The following is a 25,598-nucleotide window of genomic DNA, read 5'->3' as shown; positions in this document are numbered from 1 at the left end:
TAAAAGTTTGGGATCAGTAAGATTCTTTTAATGAAATTAATACTTTTATTCAGCAAGGATGCAGTAAATTGATCAACAGTGACAGTAAAGACATTTGTAATTATAAAAAAATATATATATTTAAAATAGATTTTGTTATTTGAACTTTCTATTTATCAAAAAATCCCAGTTTTACTGTTACAGTTTCCACTGATAATAATAAGAAATGTTTCTTGAGCACCAGATCTGCATATAAGAATGATTTCTGAAGATCACATAACACTGTTTGACAATTCAGTTTTGCAGTTACAGGAACATTTTACATTTTTAAAACACATTTAAATATAAAGTTATTTTAAATCGTAATAATATTTCACAGTTTTTTTTTTTTTTACTAGTTTTTACTGTATTTTTGTTCAAGTTTTTGTTGCAGCCTTTGTGAGAATAAGAGTTTCAAAAACTAGTTAGATCTTACCGACCACAATCTTTTGAATGTCAACGTATGTTTCACCAGTTTTAAAATATGATCACTCTTTCAGAAAAGAAGACAAAGTCTGCGAAGTAACGTGACCTGCAACTCTGACTGCAAAATATTTCCCATTTAAAATACAAACACGGGTACCTTCACTTTTACAAAACAATATATTTTAAAAAAAATACATTAATAATAAAAAGTGTACACTGATTTATAATGATGAATAAAATCAATCATAATCCAAACCACTCAATAAACCTTATAAGAATACAATATCAAGATCTGTGACAATATCAGAAATAGGCTGAAAACTGCCATGTGACGTCTTTACTGTAGCGCATTAACGCAGTGGTCTCCCATGCAGGTGGTCTTGTTATGTAAGTCCCTTATGACAGGTATATGACCTGTTGTTGACAGAATGAAAGGTTATCTAATACATTTGTTGTGTTTGTGGTTTTAACCTCTAACCTCTGCAAAAATCAAGGTGATACTGCAGATTTAATATTTAAACTTAATGATACGGACCAAGTGAGTTAACTGTATTTTATGCAATAGTTTAAATAAACAGCAAATGAGTTTAAGTGCATCATCCCCAAAGATTGAATTACTAGAAATCCAAGCGTGTTTGTGTCTCGGTTCTTAGTTCTGTACTGTCCGCTTTGACTGCCAGCAGCGGATGGTTGTAGATAGTAAGAGTATTGCTTCGCCTGACTTAAACAATCAACCAGGCTCACACACTCGACGGCGCTCACTAGGGATGAAACACACACACTCACAAGATGTTGCATGCAACATGAACACAAGCAGTGATTATGAACTCAAGCACTCACACTGTTTGTTTGTTTTAAGTGACAGATCCAGCAGCGCTTTACTTTGACTCTGGGCAAAGACTGGCCACTTTTGAAAGGGTGCCACCTAGACCAAAAAAACGGAAGCTTATTGGTTTGGACATAGTCATATGCACATTTTTTACTTGAATGGGTCAATATCTTTGTGTTAACGTCACGGCTGATACCACAGTTGTTAGAATAACAAGATACAGACAGTTTGGTATCAAACGTGCAGGTGTGTTAGCGTGCGTCCATCTGGCAGGGCGAGGGGAGGGTAGGTCAGCGCGTGTGAGCGAGAGGAGACAGCTCGACATTCCATCTGACAGCAATGAACTTTTCAAACCGTCGGGTTTGTCAGGGTGGAGCGGGGAGGGGAACAAGTGTCCGTGTGTGTACGTGTGTGTTTGAGAACGAAAGCGTCTCTGGCCTGCTCAGCCATCATCACCTGTTCATGTCTGCTGAAGGTCAGTCGCGTTAACTGGGTCGAAACTCCACCTTATCAAACGATATAAAAGGGGGAGGGGTGATAGTGTGTGTCTGCGTTGGAACGTCACATAAAAACATAACACCTCTCTGTAATAATCTTATTAGTGATGCTTGTCCTGCTTTGTATCTGGCTGATTATGCTACTGACACGAATCAAAAACTTAGATCATGTGGATAGATAAGGAAAGGTATCCTATAACTTTTATAAGTGATCAGACATATAATTTATTTATGATAAATGAATATATTTAGCATCAGATATTTTAAAAAATATATAAAATATACAATACTGTTTAAAAGTCTGGGATTGGTCAAATTAGATTAGATTAGATGTTAATGTTTTTGAAAGAAGTCTATTATGTTCACCAAGGCTGCATATATTTGATTTAAAAGACCATAAAAAAGGAAGTCATACTTTGAACTATTACAATTAAAAATAATTATCGTAATTTTTAACTTGATTTTATGCTGCTTCATATTTTTCTGAAAAAAAAAAAGATTTAAACTAGAACTCCTATGTAACTGAATAAATGCACTTCCTGCCACGTTTGAAACATTTTACACATCCTTTCCCTTAGTTGTCAGTTATAATCTTCACAATTAAAAGAAATAAACATTTGAAATATATCAGTCTGTGTGTAATGTATTAACATAATATACAAGTTTCAAAATTTGAAATAAATCAACTTTTTATGATATTCTAATTATATGACCAGCACCTGTGTATATACAGGCACTGGACTAAAAATACATCTATCAGTCCTTGCTTCCAAAATTAATTCAGTGGGTCATCTTGTCAATGCTATAAATTAATTACAGCAATAAAATACAATTTCATCATGAACAAGAACATGAACAATATCACATTAGACCACAGAAATTTCCCTTACATTCAACTTCCAAAAGTACATTCATCTTTACCATGTTACATTAATTTAGATGACTAGTGCTATGTGCTCCTGCATTAACAAAAACTTAAATGGCATTAATAAAAATACGAACACTGACAAGCTATGCAATATCGCGTTCGAATGCGATTCATCTAATGAACGCGATATAGCGCAGCTTGTCAGTGATCTACGGCTCTGTGTATTAATTGTTGCTCCATCTAAAAGCACATGATGGAGATTTACCCTTACTATTAATCACAGAACCGGCTTTCTTGATCAATCTCATGCGATTTATTGTGCAGCCCTTGTTTGTTGATCAAAAACTACAAAGTAGATGAGGAAAACTAAGATGCAGAGTGAATTCAAAGCGCTGCCAATTGCTGTCTACAGTGCATGGAATGTTGCGCTGTGATTGGTTGAGCGGATATATCGCATCCTGCAAACAAGGGAGACTGGCGTTTGTCATGTTTTGGAAAAAGAGGGAGAAAATATTACCTAATAAATCTGTGAATATCGCATTTTGAGTAAAATTTCAAATTGACTTTCAATATCCACCAGAAAAAATACTGATTTTTAAATTACAAAAATACTGATTTAAATTACAAAATACTGATTTTTAAAAACAAACTACATTCCATGTGGAAGGAGCTTGAACGTCAGAAGTGTTATGGTGGGTGTGGTCATGAGAGGTAGGCCACTCCCATAACAGTTGAATCAACAGGCCTGTGACTTCAGCAGACTCTACCCCTTTCCCATTCTTGCACAGTACCTTAAGAAGACGACCCTGAATACAAGACCTGAATGAAAAAAAAACAAGTTACGCTTTCACGTGCACCAACAAAAGTAGCAACAGCTTATTAAACATATAAAAAAAGCAAACCACATAAATGTTCACAAAGAAGGACTTCAAGAATGTGCATATACCTTATTAATTGTGCTCTGAATCCCATTATTTTAGTAAAGCCATCAAAAGAAAGTGCTCTCATGGGCCTCTATTACACTCCCTACACACACAAATAAATAAGAGGCAAATTCTGGTGACCTGCCCTCAGAGGTGTTGATGTGCTGGTGGGCAAAAAGCCATGCCACAACTCAAATAAGGAACATGTGGGCAACATATGAGCAGACACTGATGGAATCTGCAGACGTTTTTGCATTTTCTGTTCTTATTTGGAGGAAAAATGAATTTAAAAGTTAAATGTGTTTTTATTAATGTTGGAAAATCTGCTATAATTTGCTGCCCATTCATTCTTAAATAAATACATTTGAATAAATTTTTCAGAATGTAAAATGAATGAAGCCTCAGAGTGATATGAGAGACAGAAGAGACAGTAGTTAATTTTATATGCAGTCAAGTAATCTAGTTGATGGCTCAATTGGACAGAAAAGCCTTCATTTAAACACCTTAATTGATCAGAGGTGTGTTGCTCAAAAGCATCGTTAGCTAACTATGGTCATTAGTTCCACTGTACTCCATTGGTAATGACGAAACTTGCACCAAAAGTTGCTTTTGAGAAACGCATCCCAGACAGAACTTGATCTGAATGAAATTTTGATTTAAAGGATATAGGGAAATTGGGTTCCAGAAATAAAATAATAATTCATTTTCTCCACTGTGATTTTTTTAAACAGTAACTTAACTGTTTTGAGCTCCGAGGTTGTTACTCAATGGGCTTTTTAAATACTTGAAACCAATGCTGTAAAAAAAATGGGCAGGCATTAATGAATTCTGAAGTGGAAGGAGAAAAAAAGACAGACACCAGTACCTCCTCCATGATCTCTGTATGGCAACAGCCTCCTGGTTTTTGCTATTGATGCTTTCTCTCTTCTTTTCTATCTCTGTCAACTTGTTTTTTTCTTGTTCTGACCATCCATCTCTCTTTATCTCTTTCCATCCCCATACATTTCTGTTTCTCTCTGCCAGTCTATTTATTCCCCTCATTCCTTGATCTGTTATCCTTATCTCTGTGCATCTCTCTTTCCGCCCGTCTCTCTTTTTGTCGTGTGACAGAGGTGCAGTTGGAGATGCCAGATGGCTCATCATTAGGTTAATTTGAGGTTTTTAGAGTCGGCTAAATAATTAAACTTTCATCTTTTTGTTCTGACTATTGGTTGGTACAATAATTCCAGGTCAATATCTGAGTTCACCAGGGCAGCATTTGTGAAGGACACTTGATAAATATCCCTCCATGTTTTGAGCACCTAGCAAGAAACAAAAAAAAGAAAGAGTGGATAGATTTTGGGCAGAATAACACTGATAAAGGACAGAAGGTTAGACTGACGGACTACGCAAACAAGTTTAACGGCAATTAAATGAATGTATGTTGAAGTATTTAAGCAGACCCTGGAAAAGAGAGAACATATTCTAAGCTGCGTATGTGTGTATTCATGCATCCTCAGAGCTGACAGACTCTAAATGTCAAGCTATTGAGCAGCTGAACGTTGCCCAATTAACAGAAAAGGAGGGAGGATTCTCTCATTCCTTCTCTCTCTCTATCATCTCATCTATTTCCATTATTGACAGCAAGAAATTGATGCTCATATTCCTCAGCAAGGTAGGAAGGTAGATAGATGAGCTGCTCCTGAGCAAACACACATAATTAAATAACAGATATTATATTCATGCAAACATTCAGTGTCAGCTCTGCAGATCAGCCTCGCCACCTCAGTCAGCACTGGATTGTGGGTAAGAGAATATTTGCAACCCACCATTTATCTAATCTCTTTCTCTTCAAGGAAGAGCGTGTGGGTCTTACTTTGCGTTATACTAGCGGATAGTTGTTTGTGCCTCATGAGGAGCTTCTTGCATTCTCTGAAGACCCGTTGGACCTTGTAGCCCTTGTAAAGAGCCTGAATGGACAAAGCAGCGATGTTCTGGATGGCGGCGATGGACAGAGCTCCATGCTCCAATAGAAACTGGGTTAATTCCTGATGCTCTCCCAGCAGGGCATTGTCTAGAGGAGTGTACCTAAACACAATGATTATAGTCAGAACTTGACTATATATTTTGATGCTAAGGTCCCCAAATATTTGATTATAATATATATGTTAAATGTTTCATTCAACAATTGTAAGATTTATTTATTTTTTTAAAGTCTCTAATGGTCACTAAGATTGCATTTACTAGAAGTAATATATTACTACAGTTGTGAAATAACAGTTTTCTATTTTAGTGTATTTTAAAGTGTCATTTATTCCCATGATGGCAAAGCTGAACTTATTAGCAGCCATTATTTCCATTTTCAGTCTCACATGAACCTTCAGAATTAATTCTAATGGGCTGATTCGGTGCTCAAGAAACATTCTTCATTCATCATTATTATCAGTTTTGAACCTCAAACTGCTTAAAGGGGTCATATGATGCGATTACAAGTTTTCCTTTTTTTTTTTTTTTTTGGAGTGTAGCAAGCTCTATGCATGGTTTTATGTTTACGTGGCAATGCAACGTGTAAAAATACAGTATAAGTCATTATAATTCATAATTATGTCCCCACTGGATGCAACAAACATTTGTAATGAGTTTTATTGTTTTTGTCTTGTAGTTTTCTGACTGAGACATGCATCACAGTAATATGGCAATGGGCATAACATTTCCATCACACACTTGAGGCATTATTCCAATCACAAAGCACTGGATAGCAGGCCAATCAGAGCACACCTCGCTTTTCAGACCGATGAGCTCTGTAAGAAACAACCTATTTCAGAAAGGTGGGGCATAGAGGAGCTTGTATCAAATTCCTCCAACATTTTTCTTTACAAATCCTTGTTTTGTGCTTCTAATTCGAGACCGGTATTTTGTTTTGCTGTCTCTGCTCCACACTTCTGCATTCCTAACTAATCACTGGGGAATGCGCAAAGCGTATGTCCTACGTCATCAGCCAAGAACGGCTTTCACTTACAACTGTTTAGTGGAAGTGAGAGAAAAGTGTTTGTAACGTTTTAAATATGGATATTTTACTTTCAAAAACACATCGATTTGCTACAGGAGACCTTTATTCACCTAACCCAAAAGGCATAAAAGAAAAGAAAAGGATGTGACATGTGGCCAAGTATGGTATCCCATTCTTGGAATTTGTGCTCTGCATTTAACCCATCCAAGCAATTCAGTGGACACATGCCCTGAGAGCACCACACACACACACACACACACACAAAAGACCACATAAAGTCAGTGACCAAACCGTCAACTTTAGTTATGGCTGAATGGAGGTACATACATAGGATATGGCTTGTAAATTGCTTGATTGAACAGAAAATGCAATTATCACTGATCTGAGCTAAATCTAACCAGTTTAGGCAAGGAATGGATAATTGTGTTCAAAATGATTGTCTGTGTGTATGTGTGTGTGATTGTGTAACTCTCTCCCACACCTATCCCTCCATATTTGTCAGTCATGTTTATGTCAAGTCCTTTTTCAATTCCAGCATAATTTTGATGACATCTTCACTACCCTTCCCTGCAGCCCACATGAATGCTTTTCGTCTCTTCGGATTGGGCTTATCTTGCAAAGAGTGGTGTTAGGAATACTGCGACTATGTCCTTAACAGAGACAGAACATAATAAATATACAAAACCCCTAGAATAAAAAATTAAAAAAAAAAAAACAATCTATACATCTATCCATAGGCACATCGGAAAAAACTAGAATATCATTAAAACGTAAAAAAAAAAAAATATATTTTTTTTAACCTATTTCAAAAAGTTTAACTTTCATATATTCTATATCCATTTCGTTAAGTAAAACATTTCAAACATTTTTTTGGTTTTAATTTTTTTATGAGTTGAGCTTAGAGATCATGAAAAAAAATCCAATATCTAAAAATATTTGAATATTTCCTAAGATCAATATAAAATAAAAAAAGGATTTGCAAAAGTTCTTTAAAGAATGTTAATTTATGCACTCAATACTTGGTGAGGGCTGCTTCAGCACAAACTCCAGCATCAGTGAGGTGTGGCATGGAAGCGATCAGCCTGTGAAAAAAGAAAATCAGCATGTCCATAAAACTTGTCTGCAGATGAAAACAAAGTGCTCCAAAATCTCCTGGTAAATGTCTGCATTGACTTTGAACTAGATAAAACTAAACAAAATAAATTAAAACATTTAATTAAAGCACTTTCAAGGACTTATATTTGTTTTAAGTACTTTCCAGACTTTGAATCCATGTGTCTGATATTCAAGAACTTTCAAGAAGCGTGGGAACCCTGTATTCAGAGAGTTAAATGACTCTGATTAAGCTGATTGGCTCAAGCTGCATATGCAGCCAATGAGCTTACTGCCTTGCATTTATATGGCTAGCTAGCATTCAAATGAGATTCCTGCAGCGCACATTCAGAGTTTCTCTAAAACTCTCCACCTTCCCCAGCTCCAACTGTATAGATCTGCTACAGGTTATTTTATATGCTATTTGTGCAGCAGCAATATGTCTTAAATACTCATGGCAACGTATCGCTGTATGCATTAGCAACAGCAAGTTCATTTACTTGCCTGCAACAGCAGCAAAAATCTACTACAGCAATAGCCAACAGCAGCAGCAGGGGCAGGGGCTCAAGTGGAAAAAATGTCACTTCTCATTTTTATTTAAATGTTGTTGTTGTTGTTTTTTCTAAACAAAACATTAAATACAGTATATCGGGGTGTGGATATAGACAAAAAATATATATCTCAATATCTCAACAATAATTAGACCATATTTTGCTGTGTGTGTTATTGTGCTTAATCTTAAGGACTACCGTGGACAGCTGACTCCTAAATGTTTTGATATTTTTCATATTCTGTGTGGTGATCAGTTCACAGCAGTGATAGAAGTTAATCTTTTCCAATAAGTTTAAATAGATTTTTACCTTTTATGGGCATTTTTGGCTTTATAAAACCATTATTTTTCTAAAATTGTGCACAATCTTTTCAGTCAAATTCTTAAATTTAATCATTCAATTAGAATAAGTGATTTGGGCTGTTACCAACCAAATGAAATCAGTTTTGACAAAATGAATCTTTGCAATTCAAAGAAAACACAGAAGCTGTATTAAAAGTGGCATTTAGATGCATTTACACACTGTTTAATGCAGGACATGAATTCATTTAGCCTGCATGCATGAATACTGTTTTGATATTTTAAACATAAAACGTTGAATACTGAGATCTGAAAAAAAAATTTTTTTTAATGAGATGTTTTAAATGTAAAAAATTTAAGCCACCAGTAGGTTGCAGCAAGTCACGGTTAATAAGTGAGTAATTGCGACCTAACCGAATTATTTAAACGTTTGATCCATTTAGAAACAAAACGGCATCATGTTGCTCAGAGAAGCAAATTGGACTTATATTTGTTGGCGAAATAGAGCAAAACAATAGTCAATAGTCATGTAAAAATTCAATATCATATTTGTAATTATGCTGCTGTTTGGTTTGGAAAAAACGTCAGTCTTCGCATGATACTGATGAACTATATGAAATTACATAAATATATACATTTCTGCCCCATATCTTGAATTGTGATCATTCTAAATGCCTTTTAAGAAACTGAATCATGCAGTGAAAAAATGTAAATGTGTCTAACTTAGACTTCTAACTTATCTGAATAAACAAATAAATAAAGATTTGTGCATAAATAAATAAATCAACTATACAAAATAATCCCAATCCTCTGGTTTATTCATATTTTTATGTATATAAATAAATCAATATCAATAAATTCAATGAATGAAAATCAAATCAATAATTCAATGAATGATCAACATCTTTTGATGATCCTGGATCAACATTTTTGTCCAAAAATATAGACTTAGCCCAATCCCTGCCCCTAAACCTAACCCTACCCATAATTTATTCCTAAAATCAGTGGGATATGATAGCTGATTAACAAGGGTGTAGAAGAACCTAACCCTGATTGTAAGCCTAAAACTGATATTTTCTGAAAAGTTACATCTCGATTCTGATTGGTTGATTAGAATGTTGTTCCGGGATCAACAAGGATGTTGATCCAGGAACATGTTGTACTTGGTAAAGTAAGGTCACCAGTGCAGAGGTGTTGCTCCCTGACTGTCTGACGGGATCTTCCCAGACTTGTTCCTCTCCAACAGAAGGTGTACAATCTTTGCACGACCTACACAGTCACAAACAAACCAGTGTTAGCACCTGTTAGCAAATTATTTCAATAAAAAATAAGTCCTTTAAGCAGTGCAGCCCTCGTAAGATGTCAGCACTTCAACCACCGCCTCATTCCCATCAACCACTGCAAAGTGGAGAGGGTTGTTTCCCTCAGCAGGGACTGAAGTTGGAGCAGCTTCCTACAAAATACGGAAGCTACTGTAATTGTATTATTTGTATGTGTGAGGAGAATTAGTGAGTGTGGTCTCACCAGGATACAGTGTACTGTATGTGTAGTATTGGAGTATTTGTTGTGTCTGGGATCCCAATTTCTGAATCGTGCTTGATCAGGAGCCTAACATGCTCGGGGTGATTGTAGAAGGAGCTCCAGTGCAGCGCAAACAACATTCAATTTCAAAGATTACATTTCCAGTTTTACTGTTTACTCGTGTTACACCGCGGCTACAAAGCTGCTTCATGGCCTTCAAGGAAATTGGGGCTTTAAATGATCACAGCTAGTGGGCTGTCAATGAACTGCAATCAAGAAAATAACATTATAGAGCTTTCCCAAGAGCACAAATAAAGAAGTCCTTCGCTCTTCATCATATCGCATCAAACTAGTCAGCCAGCTTCCTCTGGGCTTAGAGTGTCAAGATCTTCTTATCCAATACCACCAGGCCTAGGCCAAGAACATTTATTTCTGTGCTGATTTTAGGTAAAATGTGTTTAGCACAGCTGGTGGTACTACACTCTTTTTAGGTGCTGAAATAAAAACGTTAGTCAAAATACTCAATAGACCACAGGATGAACAAGTTATATGTATTTTTAACTGAATATGAAGACTGATGGGAAGTGCACTTTTCCAGAATGTCATAATTGCCACTAGAAATCTCTGAACTGTTTACCATTTAAATAATATTTAAACAATACACTACAACTTTAAGTCATTTTTTTTGCAAGTGTACATGTAAATTTATTTTAACTTTAAATTTAAACCATTTCCAGTTTGATTTCAAATTCAAAAAGTACACACAGGCCCCTTCTCTCTCTCTTTATCAATAACTCAAGTTTCCCCAGCCCCAAAACACCCAAACAGCCAATGTGGAGAGTGAAGACTGAAGACGCACTAGATGAGCTATTTTCTGCATCTGGCCACAGAACAAGCCTCATCACGAGAAATCACGATTCTGCTTATCAAATTATTACAAAACCAACAGACGGATGAAGGCCTGCAAACAAAACTCCCTTATGTGACTCAATGGAAGCACTGATACAACCACAGTGCGCGCACACACACACGCACACACACACACTCATGTTAGCGTAATCACAACCATACACACACAGAATAATGATTTAAAACAGGAGCCTTAATAACCCTAGTAGCTTTGAGCAGTTTGTCTGTGGAATGAGATTTTAAATGACGGCATATCTAAAGAGTTGCTGTATGTGCGTAGATCATCGGAAAGTAAACTGGGGTGAATGTTTACAGTAATTGGAACCAAAGTGAATAAAGCTGCATGCGGTCTGGTAATCTGGAGCAGTTGATAGCAGTGTTTCCCAGGAAAGCACGGGCCCACATACAGTACGCATCTCTCCAAACTCTTCTTTTGCTCTATGGTGACCAGCACATATCAACTTCTCTAGTCTAAAGCTTCAGTGTTTACTAATGCTAACTATAGCTGTTACTATTACTGGTATTAAACTGAACTTTCCAGCTTCTGTTTCATTTTGACTTTAAATCTTACGATGTGACGTATATCTCACTATTACAACATTATTTCTAATTTATTTATATCTAATTAATGTGTTTCTATTTTTAGGATCAAAAATGACGAAGACATTTAGAATGTTAGAAAAAATTCATAGGTAAAATAAAACCTGTAATTTTGAATGTCCTCAAAAAAAAAAAAAAAGTATCTTGGCTTCCACAAAAATATTAAGTGTCAGTTGTAACACTGATGATAAGATTAAATGTATCTTGACCATATTTCTGAAGGATCATGTGACACTGAAGACAGGAGTAATGGCTGATGAAAATTCAGAATTGCCATCAAAGAAATAAATGATATTTGAAAACATATTAACAAAGGTAAAATTTACTTTATATTGAAAATATAACATATATTAAGTATTTCACAATATTACAATTTTATTTGTATTTTTGATCAAATAAATGGAGCTATAAATGTTGACTTTGTTGCAAGTGTTATTTCTAGTAACTGCAACTTTAAATCTCACAATTTATATATTTACTTTATCAAAAAATGTAATAATTATTACTTTATTTCTTACAAATGTGACTTTTACTTGTAACAGCAACTTTAGTTTCATTATTGTGAATATATTTCTAATTTTAACGATCTGCTTTATGTTTTTACCCTGAGGTGGAAACAGGCTTCCATGCATTTTGTCTTTATTGTGAAATTGGGTTGGTTTGTATTCTCTCTGCGATTGGTGGAAGACGTCTTTGGCATGCAGCGAGTGAGTGGTTGTCACTTCACACACACACATAAGGTTAACATTGCGATGAGATCCTGAGCCTCGTAGGCGCCTGGCAAGCTCTCGCAGCAGCTCTGAGAAAATATCTTTTATTAGACAATTTAAACAGAGCTCATATCCTCCAGAGAAACATCAGAGGGTGCAGAGCTCCCCTGCTGCTTTATGACATATATACAACCACAAACACACACGCACACACACGCACACATACACACACCACCTAACCTCGCGTTCACCCCAATCCCCACCCGATCCAGCTATAGACGAGCCGCTAAATGTGTGAGAGCATGTGTAGTTTGTGTTTGGTACCTTATTCCTGTCCTGTGTGTCCACCTCACCAGGTGCCATGTGCTAGAGGAGCAGAGACAGAGGTTTGGACCTCGAGTGTCGGGTTGCCAGGTGTAATGGGGTCATTTCTTCCAGATCCTTTAACCGCCAATCAGTGTGGTGTGATAGTAAGAGTTTCATGAAGCGCACATTGCCCTGAAAAAACATAATCAACAACTTTTAACTTTAATTAGACAGTTGTCTGTTTGTAAGGATTGGAGGATCACAGACTAATAGATCACAGTCCCAAGCATGAATAACAATCCATTTACCCTGAATTTTTATGCACTATTTCACTATAATTCAGTCAGAACTGTGGCCAAGTCATTAGGGAAACTGTGAAGACTGATTGAAACCAGTAACACTTCCGTTCTCCAGCCTATTTGACCGATCCATTAAAAGAAGCGGCTCATAAGAGTCATTCATTCATGAATCGGACAACATTGAAAATTTAAGTCTGGCTTCAGTCAAGGCTCAAAAGTGTCTAAAACTATCATTTCAGTTTGGTTAGCTTTACTCCAGTGGAAAATCTGACACATATGCTCCATATGCATTCTCATATCAGGGATACCATAACATAATATGCAAAGGCAGCTATTTATAAGTTAATTTCCCCAAAAATGTGACTGTGAAGACTGGAGTAATGGCTCCTGAAAATTCTGCTTTGCCATCAAAATATATATATATATATATATATATATATATATATTTTTTTTTTTTTTTTTAAAGCTATTTTTAAATAGTAATAATATTTCACAATAGTAATGTTTTTGATCAAAAATACAACTAAAACTTATAATTTCAATTCAGTTAGATTTACTCTCCATTTTTATATTTCTTGTGGAAAATGTGAAACTATAAGCTTTAAATGTGAAATCTGTCATTTTTTTTCTATGGAAGAAAACCTACTCCTATTTGGAATACCATAATTTAAAGAGCCAGTAAGATGAAAATTCTAAGCTTCCTATCACTGTTTATAAGTCCTGTACATTAGGTTTAAATCCATCCAAAGTTAAAAAAAACATTGTCATTTTGTCAAAATATCATTTTAAAATTACCTCAATTCTCAGAGATCCCCAAACGGTTCGTGCGAAGCTGTTCAAAAGATTCAGTTTCCTTAAAACCCACCTTTCTGTAGCATACTGTGTTCTGATTGGTAACTAACATAGTCAGGTTTGATTGGTTGTTCCGCACGCAACGTCATGGTAAACAATGCGTTACCATCTTTTTGGGGTGAATTATGTCTTATTCCTCTCATCGCGAAGCAAACAGTAAAATAAAAAACTTGAACAGTCATGCTGCTTTTTCTTCTGTGGGTGTATTCAAGCCGCGCGCTTCAGTTTGAATCTGAATAGCGCGTTCAACGCGGGGGCGTGGTCACATTAGATATAACGAAGGGAGACGTGAAAAACAGACATCGCGTTGTTTTCATATGGATTACTTTATCACAGAATATCTGTTAGCAGCACTTGTTACACTTCATTTTAATGACGTGTTTGTAAATGACGATCAGCGCAGACAGGCTGCAGACAGCACACATACTGATAAGACGCTCGGGAGAAAACAGACACATAGCTTCATAATCATACTTCACGTTGTGATTCTGAGATGCTTGTTGGTCTAAATAAAGTTGGAAATGAACCCTCTTTTATGGCCAAACGCTTTGAAAATCCCGCTGTACTCACCGAGATTAGAAAAGCAGTCATCAGTGAAATGTTGTGAACACAACAAAAGGGATTTGTTGTACTGCTCTGGTATTGTGGTAAAAATGAATTTTAGCCATTGGTTCTTCTGATCTTCATTCTTTGGCAGTGAAAATAAAACAAACTTGCCTTTACAATTAAAAACACACTGTTTCCTCGACATGATGCTATCACACCAACCAGAGCGTCTGTGTGGGGGGTGGGGCAGGTCAGAGTTCTGTTTCTCCCAAGACGGTAGGCGGAGATTATTATGCAAAGTGTTCCTAGTAACGTACATAGAGATGGGCAAAAGATTTGAAATCTATAACGAATCGTTTCAGCGATTCAGAGTCGACTCCTTACTTTAGAAGCCAATAACTTTATAAATCGTGTATTTTTTGGTTTAATTACTTTCCACATTGTTTACACTGATGGACAGCTACATCATACACTGTAATACAGGTAATTTTTGATTTCCCATCTGTGTGGCTCTTTAATGTTTGTGCAACTTAAAAGGATATTCCACCCCAAAATGAAAATGTTGTCATTAGTCATTAATCACATACCCCCATGTTGTTCCAAATCCATAAAAGCTTTGTTCGTCTTCGGAACACAAATTAAGAAATTTTGGATGAAAACCGGGAGGCTTGTGACTGTCCCATAGACTGCCAAGTAAATTGCACTGTCAAGGTCCAGAAAAGTATCAAAGACATTGTCAGAATGGTCCATCTGCCATCAGTGGTTCAACCGTAACATTATGAAGCGAAAATCATGACTTTTTTCAACAATTCGTCTCTCCACATCACCGTAGCACGATTTTGGAGATTAGGAGCTGAACACAAGCAGTGTACGCTCTTCTGTATCAGTCACAACACAAGGATATGTTTTCTACTTGTATTTATGCTTTGATTTAAAAGAAAACGCTGCATCCATGTGGCACGACTGACACAGAAGAGTGTAAGCTGCCTGCATACAGAACATGTATCTTATATTGTTTCCGAAGACCAACAAAGCTTTTACGGGTTTGGAACGACATGGGGTTAAGTGATTAATGACATGATGTTCATTTTGGAGTGGAGTATCCCTTTAAAATGAAAAGAAAATTCCCTCCATCTGTTCTCTAAATGCATGCTATTGATCTTATTGTGAATGATTAATTAGCAAAAAAAATTTGATTTCTACATTTTGTAGACCTCGTAATTTTAATCAAAATGTAGTCTTCCAGTGAAATGAGAGACTTCTCTCTCTGATGACGCATACTGAACTCGAAACATTAAACCTTGCCCCTATCTTAAATTCAGTTTCAACCTTGCATTCAGATCTACCTCAATCCGACCAACAGCTGATGGATAGAGCCAAGTCCCCACCCTACTATTTTTCTTTATCAAAAACCTGTTTAACTTGGATGTTCAAAAATAATAATAATCTGGCACTACTTGCCAATAAACTTACCAGTTATCTCAGATGCTATTTCATCTGCATTTTACTAAAATGACAAAGCATTCAAAGCCAGCAAAATAATACAAACAAATGATGAAAGAAGTACTTTGTGTCCCCCAGGGATGTTAAACTTGGGCCGCAGTTTGGGTCAGAGACAGCTGTTTATCAATCTAAAGGGTCTGAATGTGTCTGAGAGCGAACGACCCTCCCCTCTCATCAAGTATCCTCCCAGGCCTCCTTAGCTCCCGTGTAAAACATTCCAGGGAGAGCCCTCATATATGTGTGTGTGTGTGTGTGTGTGTGTCAGGGTACTCAGTCTCTATTCCCAGCCCAATTAGAGTGTTAATCCCTGAGCTACAGCTCTTATTGATCTAGATGTCAGAGTGTTACCCATCAATCCCGTCCCTCCCTGTCTTCCTCTCCTCACACTCTTCTTCTTCCTTCTCCACTCTGCTCTCCGTTCCAATCCTCTTCTCTTGTCCCATTCCAACTGTCCAGTTTACTAAATCAAAATAACATAACACATACCAGCGCTCTCATGTTCAGATTATTGGCAGATATGTGTCAACAACACAAACACTAGAGGGCAGTAAACCCTAACGACACCAAGCCTTTCTAAGTGTCTATCAGAATCAGGGTCAACTCAGAGACAGACGGCTGTGTGTGTGTGTGTGTGTGTGTGTGTGTGTGCTTGTCACCTTCTGTGCAGTGCGATCCTCTGACTGTGGTCAGTCTTGTTGAGGCTGCGCCGGCCTTATGCAGCACCTCTGTATAGTCCAAGCTGTCGGCCAGCACACAATACATCAGAGGAGTCCGGCCAAACTGATCCTCACTGTCCCGCAGATGAGACTCTGCTGTGGACATAAAAACAGTCACACATACATAAAACAGTCAACCATAAACCTCTCTTTAATGTAAAAAGAAGTGTTGGTGAGTGATATATCAAATATTCATGGTACATTATGATGTTTTTCTGCGACGGTGTAAAACTAAGCAACAATGCAATGATTTGAATGTTTTTTTTGTGTGTGGTTAAGTTTAATAATAACACTACCCAGGTGATGTTCTGCATCTTTAAGTATTTGTGCAATTCCCAGTGTACAATTTGCTATCCCATAAGGCACTGGAGTTCAATTCCAAAATATGAGAATTGTCAGCTGAATAGGATCTTTAATAGGTTTTTTTTTAATTTATTTTTTTTAAATTGCTAAATGGTACTTTTTGGTACCAAAATAAATTATCTACATGGCTGTAGTTAGTACATCATAGGTCGAAAACATACAGGTCTGAGGACACTACAACATGGCAGATGTAACATGTCAGAAAATATATTTATATTCAAGAATGGCCAGTCTTCTTATTCAGTAAGAATTCAGCACATTCTTTAAAAGTAAATTAATTAATTCTGTTAATTAATAAAAAATATTTTGAACATACTTTGCAACATTGACTGGTTGAATGAAATACAATCCTTTCAGCGTGAACGTACATATTAAATATCAAAAGGATGAAAAATATGTTTACATAGACTACCATTCAAAAGTCTGGGGTCAGTTTTTTGTTGGATTTTTGTTTTTGCAGAAACACTTCCTGATATATATATGCCATAATCTTACTAATATTATCGAGCACTGATATATGTGGTACATGTGATCAGTCTCTGTAAGGTGTTTTTGTCTCCATTCACAGAGGCCACATGCATCTGAGATGAATTCTGGGAAATCAGCATCGCCTGGTGCACCCACACACACACACACACACACACACACACACACACACACACACAAACATGTTTGTATGTGTAGTTTACAGGGAATCTGTACAGATGGTATTTTCTTTCCCTAAACCTACTCCTCACAGATAACTTTTTCAGATACATTTTAGATTTTCAGAAAAACAGTATGTTTTTGAGCCATTTGTTTTACGAGCACACAAGGAGTATCCTCATAAATACTTATGTCATCATTATACACATATGTGTATTTCCTTATAAACCATAAAACCCTGTACACACACACCAGCAGGCATGCAATGTGCTCACTCAGAGGCCAAACATCACGTTTACAGGCCTCCAAACTAAACTCACTCTTTCTGAAATGAGCTTTGAATGGTGACCAAACCAACCATTACTTACACTCGCAGTGGTTCAGCCGGAATGCTGGGTAATCCTTAGACAGGAAGTAGCAGGGAGGGGGCAAATCCCCCAGTGGGACACACCCTGCCCAGCTCATCTCTTATTCATGCTCATCAATATTGCAAGAGATTAAAAAAAAAATCAATTACATAAACAAATCCAAAATAAATGTGTGTGAAGCATGTTTATGACCGCAGAAATGACTTTTTCAGTGAGTGCTATAACCCATTCATGCAATTGCCTTTTTCTTTGCCATTCTTTCCCGTCACACACACACAGAACTAATTAGCCGCTCTGTTCTCACGCACCTCATGAGAGGGTAATTGGGGTTAGTTAATGCAGACTCATAAAACTACTAAGAGTTACAACTACTTCAGTAGCATGTGTGTGTGTGTGTTTGTGTGTGTATGTTCTGATTAAAGCTTTTAAATGCTCTCCGATACACTATAATTCAGCTTTATATGACTCCACGTAGTTTAATGAAGGAATCAGACATCACAAAAAAAAAAACAGCACACACAGTCTGCTTTTGGAATCACAATGTGGAAAAAAGACAGCAGGGGGATGGATGCCTTTGAGAAAGGTGCACGTGTGAGGGAAGAGCTCTATCTGTACGTGTACTTTCAAGTGCGTTTGTGTCTGATAGAGTGTTTGTGTGTGTGTGTGTATGTGATCGCGTGGGAAGTCATTTTCCGTGAGAGAGGGTTTTTATGGAGGCTTCGCTCATATCGACCACAAGCTTTCCTCAATTTCCTCCAGACTAGGACGCACACATACATGCAAACACACACACTGGGGCTTAATAACAAAAATGCCTGGCATACAAATCAAACGACTTTCTCTCAAATGCAAAATACAATTCAGACTTGGTAAAAAAAAAAAAAAAAAAGGAGCTGGTAACTTTCAACATCTTAGTGTGGTTTTAAATCAATTGAAAAAAATTGAGAGAGGAAATCAAATATAAATTTTAGTGTCATTATACTGATCATTTGAATAGTGCATACTTATTTTTGACTAATTTATTTCAGGAACTTTGCTATTGTAGATTATTAATGTGCAAATCAGCTCTACCTAATGATTCAATTATATAACTAATAATAATGAAAAAAAAAATACAGCATCTGTCATATCTTACAGAAATACTCAAGTGAAAATTATTTGTATAGCTGTTCAATTAAAAAAAGTTTCAGACAGACAAAGTGAATAAATACGTGTTATAGAGATGCAAAATAACACTGATTTAGACTTTCACATTTTTCCATTGAAACATATTAAGGATTTGTGCAATGTGCACAAAAACGAGAGCACTTCATCTTAAATGTGTGTGTGTATGTGTGTGTGTGTGGGTAAGCATCCAGCTTGTCTAGCCCAGCCAAATGACTCCCCACCAGCATCTTATTGAACAACCAGCTGATTCAGGATTTAGGGAGAAGGAGATACAGAGAAGAAAAAAGAAAGAATAATGAAGAACAAACCATAGGGTCAGAAGGTGAGCTGTGTGCACATTTGTCATTGCAGATCTGTATGATTCACATCATCCTCTCGCTTTCCAAAAACAGCTTTTTTTTTTCTTTCAAATCTCTTCTAAGTATCTCACTGAGAGACATCGGTCCTTTCATCTGATGCCCAGAGGGCAAATCCTCCATACTTTCTCCGAGGAGAAAGGACTCCATGCTGTGGATGCATGCAAGCATCCCTGTGGATGCCATCCATAGTGTGTCTTGACTGACATGATCACCTTGTGTCTCATTAGCCGTGGTCTCCCATAATGCAGAGCGACAAATGAGCCCCTCTGGTGAAGGAGGTGTGGCTTCCAATGGACAATGTAATGCAATTAGGTAGCTCCAAAGGTGTTAGTCACAAAAAAAAACATACGTGCTATTAAATAATACAAACTGTCTAATGTGTGACATCGAAGACATATAATACATTGTGCGATACAGGACAATAAATGGTCAAAAGCTGTCAGTGCATTAAAGGGGTCATATGACGCTAAAGAACATTATTTAATATATTTGGTGTAATGAAATGTTTATGCGGTTTAAGAAAAAAAACAAAACATATTGTATACTGAACATTATTGTTTCTTCTCTATCCCCCTCCTTCTGAAACACGTAGATTTTTACAAGGCTCACAGGTCTGAAAAGCGATGTGTGCTCTGATTGGCCAGCTCTCCAGTGCGTTGTGATTGGCCAAATACCTCAAGCATGTGACGGAAATGTTACGCCCCTTAACAGACTTTAATGCATGTCCAGCTGGAGCGACGAGACATAAACATAAAACCTATTATAAACTTGATATAGACGTTATTAATCATGTCCTCTTTTGGAAGCCCAAATAAAGTAGTTTCGCTTTCTCAAAGAAACAGCATCACAAACCGCGGCCTTGAATGAGCGGAGGCCAGCTTGAGTGAGCAGACGTGTGCCGGCTTGAGAACAGAGTGATTCTACGAAGGGCTTGCGTCAACCACATGTGACGACCCTGGGCTGGACTTCGTTCATGGTGAAAGCTGATCCAGCAATCCACAGATCAAAACAAAACCAAAAAAAAAAAAAAAAAAAAACATAAAAAAAAATGGTATCAACAGTTTAGATTTTATAGACTTAAATGTTCATAGCCCCGGAACTGTATGACTTAGGCTACGTGGAACTAGACTCTCGAGACGAGATTTATGAAAGATAAAATATATACTAAATATATACACAATTGTGATTGAGAGAATAAGAAGCTGACGTCGGATTTCTTCAAGTGGTCGCATTAACCATGTTTACTATGGTAACGTTAATGCCTAGCTTGCATAGTCCTTTGCATCGCTTATAAATATTTCTGTCTTGTATGCTGATTATAATCCACATCGGATCAAGTTATTTCCAACACTTGCTGCTGACTGGAAGTTAGTTTAGAGCTCATCTTATTTTAAAAAGTATTTAATGCTAGTGTTATAGCAGTTTATGAAATTATCCGTGGCGCTGATGCTCTCCAGATGTGGAGAAACTCCACCTTTGTTCATAACCACTCCTCTAGCCCCAGCTGGCCCGCTTTGGCCCAAGGTTTTTGTCGGGCCAAAAATCCCAAGCTGTTAGCACCGAGGAAGCACCGACAAGGCACGATCAAGCCCCGGAAGTGACAGTGGAAACGCGACCGGCCCTGGCACGAACAAGCACGCCTGCTTTTGAACCGACAGTGGAAAGGCGGCTAATGAGCTGATGGGAGGCAAATGCTATGCTGCCTATTTGACATGATAATTTGTACTAAACTTTTAGTTCAGTGACAACTCAAAGAAAATGCCCTTAGTCTGTTTTCATGAAGGTATGGCATTAGCCACTGATAAACGGAGGCTGGTGCTGGCTCTCTCAGGACAGCAGCGACTTGAACTGATCCGAAGACTGAGAGACGGCACGGTATGAGTCCCTGAAGCACACTTGGGCCCGGTTGCTCTGATAGGTCTCTTTGGGCCAGCCTCATAGTGAGGGGGGAGTATAATGGCAGACCCTTTGTGACATCTCTAATGAGGCAGCCTAGAGAAAGATATCTCTTTTCCACCCTCCCATTCTTTCTCTCTCGCTCCCCCTTCTCTGTATCTCCGTTCCTTGCTTTCTCTCTTCACCATCTACTCACATAAATACACACGCAAAGACACACGGCCCCCCAGGCTATCCCCTCTCCTCCCTACAGCGACTAATTGGGCCAAATCTGTGATCTAATTAAACGTCCAATTAGTAGGAGAGGGGCCATTTAGCCGCTGGCTACACCGCTGTGTGCGGGAAATAATGTGATTGAAAAACAAACAGAAAATCAATGAGAGAGAGCAAGAGATGGGGGGAAGAGACGAGAGAGAGACAGCGGAAATGAAAAAGATGAAACAAGATTTGAATCAGTTGGGTGTTTATAAGGTTAGAAAGCAATGACCGACACATACTGCGGTCCTTCATGTAGATGTGTGTATCTGAGTGCTGTGTCCCTCAGCGATGACCCCTTGAACACATGCTAATTACATTATTTGCAAAACACACACGTTAACTGCATTATTCTATCCGTGCAGTCAGTAAGTACATTATTCTATTAACATGCTCAAAGAACCATAAAAATCAGCACATCATCAATTATTAATAGCTCACTTAACCCTGGAGAGAGCCAAGCCTCCCTCAGAAACATTCACTTACCCTTCACTTCATTAAATATTAATCTAAGGGTCACATTCAACATGGAGGCCACTGAACAGATTGTTCTCATTCATACTGTACATGTTGAAGGGAAAGGCCCAGAAGGGTCAGACTAAAGTGGCTAGAGTCAGATGTCACCACCACTGAGGTCAGTGTCTATTCTATTCTATTCTATTCTATTCTATACACAAGTATAATTTGATAAAGTTTGATTTGTATCTTAAACATATGCTTATATAATATTTGTATATTATATAAATATAAAAAAGTGTATATACTGTAAATATACATTTATATGAACTTTTAATATATTTATTTACAATATGTGTGTGTGTGTATATATACAGTGCCGGTAAAGCTTTTTGCCTCCTCCTTGTAGGTTTTTTTTTTTTTTTGCATATTTGACACACTTAAAAGATTCAGATCATCCAACAAATGTTAATATTACACAAAGATAAATCAAGTTAACATTATATTTTAGAAAGCGGAGTTAAATTTCACTAGCCACACTCAGGCCTGATTACTGCCAGACCTGTTGAATCAAGAAATCACTTAAATACAACCTGTCTGACAAAGTGAAGCATGCTTAAAGAGCAACACATCATGCTGCGACCTAAAGAAATTCAGGAACAGAAGAGAAACAAAATAGTAGCCATGTATCAGTCTGGAAAGAATTATAAAACCATTTCTAAGGCTTTGTGTCTCCAGCGTAACACACTTAGTTCCATTATCCTCAAATTGAGAAAACAGTGGTGAACCTTCCCAGGAGTTGCCGGCCTACCAAAATTACTCCAAGAGTGCAACGACAACTCATCCAGGAGGTCATAAAAGAACCCAGAACAACATCTAAAGAACTGTAGGCCTCACTTACCTCAATTAAGGTCAGTGTTCATGATTCAACAATTAGAAAGAGACCGCGCAAAAAAGGCATCCATGGGAGACTTCCAAGGGAAAAGCCATTGCTGACCAAATAAATCACGAAGTCTTGTCTCACATTTGCCAAAAAATATCTTGATTATCCCCAAGACTTTTGGGCAAATATTCTGTGGACTGATGAGACAAACGTGTAACTTTTCAGAGGATGTGTGTCTCGTTACATTTGGCAAAAAAAACAACACAGCATTTAATAAAAAGTACATCAAACTAACAGTCAAACGCGTGGTGGTGGTAGTGTGATGGTCTGGGGCTGCTTTGCTTCAGGACCTGAATGACTTGCCATAATTGATGGAACCATGAATTCTTCACTTGATCAGAAAATCCAGAATTGTGACCTCAAGCTCAAGCACACTTGGGTAATGCAGGAGGACAAAACACACCAGCAAGTTCATCTCTGAATGGCTCAAGAAAAACAAAATTAAGGTTTTGGAGTGGCCAAGTCAAAGTCCAGGCTTAAATCCGATTGAGATGCTGTGGCATGACCTTAAACAGTCCATTAATGCTAGAAAACCCCCAAATGGCTGAATTAAAACAATTCTGCAAAGAAGAGTTGGCCAAAATTCCTCCACAGTGATGTGAAAGACTCATTGCCAGTTATCATAAACACTTGATTGCAGTAAGATTTGATTTAGGTGGCAATTTCTTTTTTACATAGTACCAGGTATTTTTGGACCGCTTTTTTCCCTTAATAAATGAAATCATTATTTGAAAATGCATTTTGTACTTACTCGAGTTATCTTTGTGTAATACTAAAATTAGTTTGGTGGGAATCACTCAAGTGTTACATGCTAAAAGAAAAAATGTCTGGAGGGGGCAAAAACTTTTTCACACCTCTGTATAATAATATACATGTGTATACACGCACATATAAGTATGAACATATCTATATATAATAACTTATGTGAGAACAGTATCTGATTTAGAATGACTATATCCAAATTACTAATTATAGCTGATAAGTGAAATTTGCCAAAAGCTGAAATCTTCTGGTTCTGGTATACCTATTTATTAACAGCTTTTTACATTCATGCCAGCTGTTTTAATGTGTGAAATAAATCTCGTTAATGTGACAAATACAGAGCTTTTTTAGCTTTGAAATCTCTAAAGGCAATAATGTTTCCATTGTGCAAGCTTCTACTCTCAGCAAAGTTTTTTTTTTAATTAAAATAAAAAATAATGTCAATAATTATGACAACAAAATTCAAGTACACTTTTAAAAATCTTAATACAATACTCCAAATCTCTTCTAAATCTCAGGACAGTTCTGGGTTTCTGACTCTTACCATTTAGTCCAGGAGGCAGGGGAGGCCACACCAGATGTTACCCAGCTAAGTGAAGCCTTGCTGGGCTTGGCGTAGCTGCAGATCCCCCTGGCAGGTCTGATCTAGTGTTCTGCAGGAGAGAGAGCGGATCACTCACACACAGAGCACAAACCACCTGCTCTGACCTACTGTGCCAAACATTACCAGTGCTCCATGCCAAGGTCGACTTATAGGAGTGTGCTGACATAAAATAGACAAACAGCACTGAAGCGTTCTAAGAAACCGTAAAAATGCAAGAAACAAAAGCCCATGTTGACATTTTAGATCTTATTTTTTAACAACTTACAGTGGAACGCTATATGATATAAGATAAAATAAACAGAAATTGTATGTGACAATATATTTTTATAAAAAATGATGTCATTTAAATATAAACTTTATCTCACATATTTCCATTAAAATCATCTAGATATCATCATATAAAGAGGCACAAATTAGTCAGTTATTGACAGAAAGTAACACTACAATACTTAATCTGGATAATAAACTCAAATATTTAAATTTTGGGAGAAATTAATGGCATTTGTTTTAGTTCATATTGATGTGTCAAACCTAAGCCAATCTGAGCTCAATTCAACTCATTGTAGAGATCCTTTTCCAAACTCTAAATGAGACACATTACTGGGTCTTCTCAGGGTCTCATTTGGGATTTTTCTTTCATTTGCATATATAAAACTACCAGAATCAGAATACAAAAATGAGAAACAATTTTCCAGCATTTTATCACCTTATATACCTTTTTCAAAATAATGTACACTGCCTAAGCAACTGTGTTGAGTTTGTTTATTTAGGTTGTAGCCTATGTGGTGGGTTTGGATTGTTAGATAAATCACTAAAACAAAGTAAAGTATATGAATCAGCTGCGGAAATCACTGGCATATCCATGAACACTGTCTCCAAGCTGCAAATAATTAAGCAATTTAAAAAAAAAATGCAAACATGAATGACTGTGTCAGTGATTCATGCAATAAATAATGTATAACTTTGAAAGTATTTACATGTAGCTTGATTGCTAAACACAATATAAAAAATCCCCGTTATACAGTTGGCAAACGATGATGCAACTTACCACATTCATTCCATCTCTGACTTTAAACATCACGAACTTTTTCAACTTTCCCCTGCGGTATTTTCATCCTTTTTGTAATTTCATCCCAGCTCTTGGTCAATGATACTCCTAAATATCTTGACACCGCAAACACATCTGGGGCACGTTTGTAAAGAAAACTACAAATACCATAGGCCACATTCTCACCATACGGCCTTTAAAGGGGTTTGTAGTTTTTTAAGAAAGAACACTTTGTTGACTGAACGAATACCGTAACATTGTAAAACTACATTTCCCAC

The 25,598-nt window shown here is 37.0% G+C and overlaps 1 long non-coding RNA gene across 2 annotated transcripts; it reads right to left on the bottom strand.

The window, feature by feature from the left end:
- Positions 1-4,241: 4,241 nt before the first annotated feature.
- On the bottom strand, positions 4,242-25,500 carry LOC127974409 (uncharacterized). Of its 2 annotated transcripts, XR_008157291.1 has the most exons (8): positions 25,321-25,500; positions 24,213-24,321; positions 16,395-16,550; positions 12,557-12,730; positions 9,674-9,761; positions 7,570-7,632; positions 7,032-7,200; positions 4,242-5,628 (listed from the first exon to the last, which is right to left on the bottom strand). It is a non-coding gene; the product is annotated as an uncharacterized LOC127974409 (long non-coding RNA). The 2 variants fall into 2 exon arrangements; XR_008157290.1 differs by lacking the exon at positions 4,242-5,628 and having other exon boundaries at positions 6,094-7,200.
- Between the last annotated feature and the right edge of the window lie 98 nt (positions 25,501-25,598).

The sequence above is a fragment of the Carassius gibelio genome, chromosome B16 (assembly GCF_023724105.1).
Source record: "Carassius gibelio isolate Cgi1373 ecotype wild population from Czech Republic chromosome B16, carGib1.2-hapl.c, whole genome shotgun sequence".
Taxonomy (NCBI): Eukaryota; Metazoa; Chordata; class Actinopteri; order Cypriniformes; family Cyprinidae; genus Carassius; species Carassius gibelio.
The sequence above is the reverse complement of the archived record's forward strand: the minus strand, read 5'-3'. Positions and strand labels throughout refer to the sequence as shown.